General features: G+C 43.1%; 3 non-coding genes across 3 annotated transcripts; all 3 read left to right on the top strand.

Annotated features, from left to right (window-relative positions):
• Nucleotides 1-2,970: 2,970 nt before the first annotated feature.
• Nucleotides 2,971-3,052, top strand: trnas-aga (transfer RNA serine (anticodon AGA)). Its single transcript has one exon. It is a non-coding gene; the product is annotated as a tRNA-Ser (tRNA).
• Nucleotides 3,053-5,501: 2,449 nt separating this feature from the next.
• trnas-aga (transfer RNA serine (anticodon AGA)) lies at nt 5,502-5,583 on the top strand. Its single transcript has one exon. It is a non-coding gene; the product is annotated as a tRNA-Ser (tRNA).
• Nucleotides 5,584-7,987: 2,404 nt separating this feature from the next.
• On the top strand, nt 7,988-8,069 carry trnas-aga (transfer RNA serine (anticodon AGA)). The gene has a single exon. It is a non-coding gene; the product is annotated as a tRNA-Ser (tRNA).
• The last annotated feature ends 270 nt before the right edge of the window (nt 8,070-8,339 follow it).

Genomic DNA, 8,339 nt, shown 5'->3' with positions numbered 1-8,339 from the left:
TTCAGTTGAGTTGGATTTTAAAGCCAGAAAACGTCGAGCTCAAAGGTTATGGAATAAGTTATTTTCACTTTAACATTGACTTAAATGGTGCAGATCTCGGTTCCTTATCGTTTACCATCACTGCTCCTACGTCTTTGACTCATCATACTACAGTTTATACTTTTATATAATCATTGTTTTGTCTATAGTTTCTCTTAATGCTAGGGGGTTACGAAACAATGTGAAGCGCAAGGCCTTATTTATATTTGCTAAACAATTTCAAACAGATTTTTTCTTTTTTCAAGTCAATCAATTTCGGCTGATGCCAACTTCCTATTTCTTTAGCCTTGAGAAATTTCACTCTAAAAATAACACTATCCATAAGTTAAACACTACGTACTGTCAGGAATCCACAGATATGTTTTTTTTACTCACTGAATAATGAGTTAATCAGTGATATAGAATCTAAACAGTTGAAGAGATTATAGTCTATCAAACATCTAAAGAACAATAAATCACCAGGTGTTGATGGAATTACATCAGAATTTTACTAATTATTTTCTCAGCAAGTGGTTAGAGCGTTAGACTAGTAACCGAAAGGTTGCAAGTTCAAATCCTCGAGCTGACAAGGTACGAATCTGTTGTTCTGCCCCTGAACAGGCAATTAACCCAAAGTTTCTAGGCCTTCGTTGAAAATAAGACAACAGTCAATAAGCAGCAGTACCCTGAAGCTATGGCGGACGATTTGGACAAATTGCTAGATGAGATTGAAACAAAGTTCTGTCGCAACGTATATTTGACGCCACAACTTCAAGCTCCCTCAGATTTATCGACGGCTGGGAAATGTTTAACGCAAACTGGGAAAGAAAGAAAACACTGGTGCGTAGTAAAATGCAAGTGTCAACCGGCTAACGTTAACGATAGCTAACGTTAGTACGGGGGAATGGACTAACGTTAGCAAGCAAGGTTAGCAAACCAAGTTGTTGACCATGACTGACACAGTGGAAGCTTATGCAATGTAACTAACAACGATAGCTATGTAACGTTAGCTAATTAGTTGCAAACGCCAGCCTTCCTAAAATGCATTGTTATTTCATCAAGCATGTTAGCTAAATTACGTAGTTAGCTTGCTAAAACTGTTCCTCGCTTCACACCGTCAGCACCACTGACGATACACCCAGAAAAACGGACAGCGAAGATATAGATGCCCTTCTTGAGGACATACTTGACGATGATTTCGATTCCCTTGCGCTAAACGTTTTTTTTTATTTTTTTTATTTTTCCTTTATTTAACCAGGCAAGTCAGTTAAGAACAAATTCTTATTTTCAATGACGGCCTGGGAACAGTGGGTTAACTGCCTGTTCAGGGGCAGAACGACAGATTTGTACCTTGTCAGCTCGGGGGTTTGAACTCACAACCTTCCGGTTACTAGTCCAACGCTCTAACCACTAGGCTACCCGTCCCCCCCTACCCTGCCGCCCCAACGTGAGTAAATAACCTTAGCTACATCGCCTTGCAATGTTGAATGCAGTTTTTTGTTGTTGTTGCTAACAGCATCTACTGTCCAGTAGTAGTAGCTAGCTAAAGTTAGCTGTCTGGATATCACACGGATGTATTAGCTAGCTATAATGAGATAAATATGAGGCTATGTTTGATTGTTTTTAGCCTGTTTCCAATGGAAAGGTTGCTATCATTTTTGTCCTTCCGACTCCAATGCATTAGCTAACGTTACATTGCAAAAGGGCCGGCCCGTAGGTGGTGAATGTAGGAAACAACATCTCCACCCCGCTGATCCTCAACACTGGGGCCCCACAAGGGTGCGTTCTCAGCCCGCTCCTGTACTCCCTGTTCACCCATGACTGCGTGGCCATGCACGCCTCCAACTCAATCATCAAGTTTGCAGACGACACTACAGTGGTAGGCTTGATTACCAACAGCGACGAGACGGCCTACAGGGAGGTGGTGAGGGCCCTCGGAGTGTGGTGTCAGGAAAATAACCTCACACTCAATGTCAACAAAACAAAGGAGATGATCGTGGACTTCAGGAAACAGCAGAGGGAGAAGCCCCCTATCCATATCGACGAGACAGTAGTGGAGAAGGTGGAAAGTTCCTCGGCGTACACATCACGGACAAACTGAAATGGTCCACCCACACAGACACACAGCGTGGTGAAGAAGGCGCAGCAGCGCCTTTTCAACCTCAGGAGGCTGAAGAAATTTGGCTTGTCACCAAAAACACTCACAAACATTTACAACTGCACAATCGAGAGCATCCTGTCGGATAGTACAGATATTTCTGTACTAACAGTTTTCACCAATGTTCTCTTTATAATACTATGATAATGTTATATCAGTGTAGGCTGCCGAGGGGAGGACGGCTCATAATAATGTCTGGAATGGAGCAAATGGAATCAAACTGTGTTTGATGCATTTGATACCATTCCACTGATTCCGCTTCCAGTGTTTTCTGTTTAAACAATAAGTAAGGATGGAGCCTTGGGGTACTCCCTTGGTGACAGGCAGTGGCTGAGACAAAAAAAAACAGATTGCATACCAGAGAGAATACTATAGACATCAAGAAAGCCAGTCAATTGATTATTGACAAGTTTTCCAACACTTTTGATAAACGGGGAAAAATAGAATTAGGCCTATAACAGTTAGGATCAGCTTGATCTCCCCCTTTGGTGATATACCACAATCCCCCGAGGTGCCTTATTGCTATTTTTATTTATTTATTATTTAACTAGGCAAATCAGTTAAGGACAAATTCGTATTTTCAATGAAGGCCTACACCTGCCAAACCCGGATGACGCAGGGCCAATTGTGCGCTGCCCTCTGGGCCTATCAATCACTGCCGGTTGTGATACAGCCTGGAAAAAATGGTTACCAATGTAATTTGAGTTCTGCTAAAACATAATATCAGTCAGTGTCTGATATATTTGTAATTTTATGTTGGCTATTACCGGTTTCTGTCTTCAATAGTATCAGCAGTTGTCGTGGCCGAGTGGTTAAGGCGATGGACTAGAAATCCATTGGGATCTTCCCGCGCAGGTTCGAATCCTGCCGACAACGTGATATTTTTCTCCTGTGATTGGTAATGCCCAGGCGTTTACATTGTATCATAGATAGCCAGTATCTGTATCACTACACATAAATCGCTAGCTACACGGTATCAATCTTTACCTACTTGAAATTAGGTTACGCCTGTCAATCAAGCACTCCTGTTCATGACAACAGTCAATAAGCAGCAGTACCCTGAAGCTATGGCGGACGATTTGGACGAATTGCTAGATGAGGTTGAAACAAAGTTCTGTCGCAATGTATATTTGACGCCACAACTTCAAGCTCCCTCAGATTTATCGACGGCTGGGAAATGTTTAACGCAAACTGGGAAAGAAAGAAAACACTGGTGCGTAGTAAAATGCAAGTGTCAACCGGCTAACGTTAACGATAGCTAACGTTAGTACGGGGGAATGGACTAACGTTAGCAAGCAATTTTAGCAAACCAAGTTGTTGACCATGACTGACACAGTGGAAGCTTATGCAATGTAACTAACGACGATAGCTATGTAACGTTAGCTAATTAGTTGCAAACGCCAGCCTTCCTAAAATGCATTGTTATTTCATCAAGCATGTTAGCTAAATCACGTAGTTAGCTATGTAATGTTAGCTTGCTAAAACTGTTCCTCGCTTCACACCGTCAGCACCACTGACGATACACCCAGAAAAACGGACAGCGAAGATATAGATGCCCTTCTTGGGGACATACTTGACGATGATTTCGATTCCCTTGCGCTAAACGTGAGTAAATAACCTTAGCTACATCGCCTTGCAATGTTGAATGCAGTTTTTTGTTGTTGTTGCTAACAGCATCTACTGTCCAGTAGTAGTAGCTAGCTAAAGTTAGCTGTCTGGATATCACACGGATGTATTAGCTAGCTATAATGAGATAAATATGAGGCTATGTTTGATTGTTTTTAGCCTGTTTCCAATGGAAAGGTTGCTATCATTTTTGTCCTTCCGACTCCAATGCATTAGCTAACGTTACATTGCAAAAGGGCCGGCCCGTAGGTGGTGAATGTAGGAAACAACATCTCCACCCCGCTGATCCTCAACACTGGGGCCCCACAAGGGTGCGTTCTCAGCCCGCTCCTGTACTCCCTGTTCACCCATGACTGCGTGGCCATGCACGCCTCCAACTCAATCATCAAGTTTGCAGACGACACTACAGTGGTAGGCTTGATTACCAACAGTGACGAGACGGCCTACAGGGAGGAGGTGAGGGCCCTCGGAGTGTGGTGTCAGGAAAATAACCTCACACTCAATGTCAACAAAACAAAGGAGATGATCGTGGACTTCAGGAAACAGCAGAGGGAGAAGCCCCCTATCCATATCGGACAGTAGTGGAGAAGGTGGAAAGTTCCTCGGCGTACACATCACGGACAAACTGAAATGGTCCACCCACACAGACACACAGCGTGGTGAAGAAGGCGCAGCAGCGCCTTTTCAACCTCAGGAGGCTGATGAAATTTGGATTGTCACCAAAAACACTCACAACTGCACAATCGAGAGCATCCTGTCAGATAGTACAGATATTTCTGTACTAACAGTTTTCACCAATGTTCTCTTTATAATACTATGATAATGTTATATCAGTGTAGGCTGCTGAGGGGAGGACGGATCTTAATAATGTCTGGAATGGAGCAAATGGAATCAAACTATGTGTTTGATGCATTTGATACCATTCAACTGATTCCGCTTCCAGCCATTACTACGAGCTCCTCCTCCCAAATGTATTTTACCTTTATTTAACTACGCAAGTAAGTTAAGAACAAATTCTTATTTTCAGTGACGGCCTAGGAACAGTGGGTTAACTGTCAGTTCAGGGGCAGAACGACAGATTTGTACCTTGTCAGCTCGGGGATTTGAACTTGCAACCTTCCGGTTACTAGTCCAACGCTTTAACCACTCGGAGGTGCCACCAATCTCCTGTGGTTTCTGTTTAAACAATAAGTAAGGATTGAGCCTTGGGGTACTCCCTTGGTGACAGGCAGTGGCTGAGACAAAACAAAACAGATTGCATACCAGAGAGAATACTATAGACATCAAGAAAGCCAGTCAATTGATTATTGACAAGTTTTCCAACACTTTTGATAAACGGGGAAAAATAGAATTAGGCCTATAACAGTTAGGATCCGCTTGATCTCCCCCTTTGGCGATATACCACAATCCCCCGAGGTGCCTTATTGCTATTTTCATTTATTTATTATTTAACTAGGCAAATCAGTTAAGAACAAATTCTTATTTTCAATGAAGGCCTACACCTGCCAAACCCGGATGACGCAGGGCCAATTGTGCGCTGCCCTCTGGGCCTATCAATCACTGCCGGTTGTGATACAGCCTGGAAAAAATGGTTACCAACGTAATTTGAGTTTTGCTAAAACATAATATCAGTCAGTGTCTGATATATTTGTAATTTTATGTTGGCTATTACCGGTTTCTGTCTTCAATAGTATCAGCAGTTGTCGTGGCCGAGTGGTTAAGGCGATGGACTAGAAATCCATTGGGATCTTCCCGCGCAGGTTCGAATCCTGCCGACAACGTGATATTTTTCTCCTGTGATTGGTAATGCCCAGGCGTTTACATTGTATCATAGATAGCCAGTATCTGTATCACTACACATAAATCGCTATCTTCAATCTTTACCTACTTGAAATTAGGTTACGCCTGTCAATCAAGCACTCCTGTTCATGACAACAGTCAATAAGCAGCAGTACCCTGAAGCTATGGCGGACGATTTGGACGAATTGCTAGATGAGGTTGAAACAAAGTTCTGTCGCAATGTATATTTGACGCCACAACTTCAAGCTCCCTCAGATTTATCGACGGCTGGGAAATGTTTAACGCAAACTGGGAAAGAAAGAAAACACTGGTGCGTAGTAAAATGCAAGTGTAAACCGGCTAACGTTAACGATAGCTAACGTTAGTACGGGGGGATGGACTAACGTTAGCAAGCAAGGTTAGCAAACCAAGTTGTTGACCATGACTGACACTGTGGAAGCTTATGCAATGTAACTAACGACGATAGCTATGTAACGTTAGCTAATTAGTTGCAAACGCCAGCCTTCCTAAAATGCATTGTTATTTCATCAAGCATGTTAGCTAAATCACGTAGTTAGCTATGTAACGTTAGCTTGCTAAAACTGTTCCTCGCTTCACACCGTCAGCACCACTGACGATACACCCAGAAAAACGGACAGCGAAGATATAGATGCCCTTCTTGGGGACATACTTGACGATGATTTCGATTCCCTTGCGCTAAACGTGAGTAAATAACCTTAGCTACATCGCCTTGCAATGTTGAATGCAGTTTTTTGTTGTTGTTGCTAACAGCATCTACTGTCCAGTAGTAGTAGCTAGCTAAAGTTAGCTGTCTGGATATCACACGGATGTATTAGCTAGCTATAATGAGATAAATATGAGGCTATGTTTGATTGTTTTTAGCCTGTTTCCAATGGAAAGGTTGCTATCATTTTTGTCCTTCCGACTCCAATGCATTAGCTAACGTTACATTGCAAAAGGGCCGGCCCGTAGGTGGTGAATGTAGGAAACAACATCTCCACCCCGCTGATCCTCAACACTGGGGCCCCACAAGGGTGCGTTCTCAGCCCTCTCCTGTACTCCCTGTTCACCCATGACTGCGTGGCCATGCACGCCTCCAACTCAATCATCAAGTTTGCAGACGACACTACAGTGGTAGGCTTGATTACCAACAGTGACGAGACGGCCTACAGGGAGGAGGTGAGGGCCCTCGGAGTGTGGTGTCAGGAAAATAACCTCACACTCAATGTCAACAAAACAAAGGAGATGATCGTGGACTTCAGGAAACAGCAGAGGGAGAAGCCCCCTATCCATATCGGACAGTAGTGGAGAAGGTGGAAAGTTCCTCGGCGTACACATCACGGACAAACTGAAATGGTCCACCCACACAGACACACAGCGTGGTGAAGAAGGCGCAGCAGCGCCTTTTCAACCTCAGGAGGCTGATGAAATTTGGATTGTCACCAAAAACACTCACAACTGCACAATCGAGAGCATCCTGTCAGATAGTACAGATATTTCTGTACTAACAGTTTTCACCAATGTTCTCTTTATAATACTATGATAATGTTATATCAGTGTAGGCTGCTGAGGGGAGGACGGATCTTAATAATGTCTGGAATGGAGCAAATGGAATCAAACTATGTGTTTGATACCATTCAACTGATTCCGCTTCCAGCCATTACTACGAGCTCCTCCTCCCAAATGTATTTTACCTTTATTTAACTACGCAAGTAAGTTAAGAACAAATTCTTATTTTCAGTGACGGCCTAGGAACAGTGGGTTAACTGTCAGTTCAGGGGCAGAACGACAGATTTATACCTTGTCAGCTCGGGGATTTGAACTTGCAACCTTCCGGTTACTAGTCCAACGCTTTAACCACTAGGAGGTGCCACCAATCTCCTGTGGTTTCTGTTTAAACAATAAGTAAGGATTGAGCCTTGGGGTACTCCCTTGGTGACAGGCAGTGGCTGAGACAAAACAAAACAGATTGCATACCAGAGAGAATACTATAGACATCAAGAAAGCCAGTCAATTGATTATTGACAAGTTTTCCAACACTTTTGATAAACGGGGAAAAATAGAATTAGGCCTATAACAGTTAGGATCAGCTTGATCTCCCCCTTTGGCGATATACCACAATCCCCCGAGGTGCCTTATTGCTATTTTCATTTATTTATTATTTAACTAGGCAAATCAGTTAAGAACAAATTCGTATTTTCAATGAAGGCCTACACCTGCCAAACCCGGATGACGCAGGGCCAATTGTGCGCTGCCCTCTGGGCCTATCAATCACTGCCGGTTGTGATACAGCCTGGAAAAAATGGTTACCAACGTAATTTGAGTTTTGCTAAAACATAATATCAGTCAGTGTCTGATATATTTGTAATTTCAATAGTATCAGCGGTTGTCGTGGCCGAGTGGTTAAGGCGATGGACTAGAAATCCATTGGGATCTTCCCGCGCAGGTTCGAATCCTGCCGACAACGTGATATTTTTCTCCTGTGATTGGTAATGCCCAGGCGTTTACATTGTATCATAGATAGCCAGTATCTGTATCACTACACATAAATCGCTAGCTACACGGTATCAATCTTTACCTACTTGAAATTAGGTTACGCCTGTCAATCAAGCACTCCTGTTCATGACAACAGTCAATAAGCAGCAGTACCCTGAAGCTATGGTGGACGATTTGGACGAATTGCTAGATGAGGTTGAAACAAAGTTCTGTCGCAATGTATATTTGACGCCACAACTTC

The sequence above is a fragment of the Oncorhynchus clarkii genome, chromosome 2 (assembly GCF_045791955.1).
Source record: "Oncorhynchus clarkii lewisi isolate Uvic-CL-2024 chromosome 2, UVic_Ocla_1.0, whole genome shotgun sequence".
Taxonomy (NCBI): Eukaryota; Metazoa; Chordata; class Actinopteri; order Salmoniformes; family Salmonidae; genus Oncorhynchus; species Oncorhynchus clarkii.
This window is presented reverse-complemented; position numbering and strand designations above follow the sequence as displayed.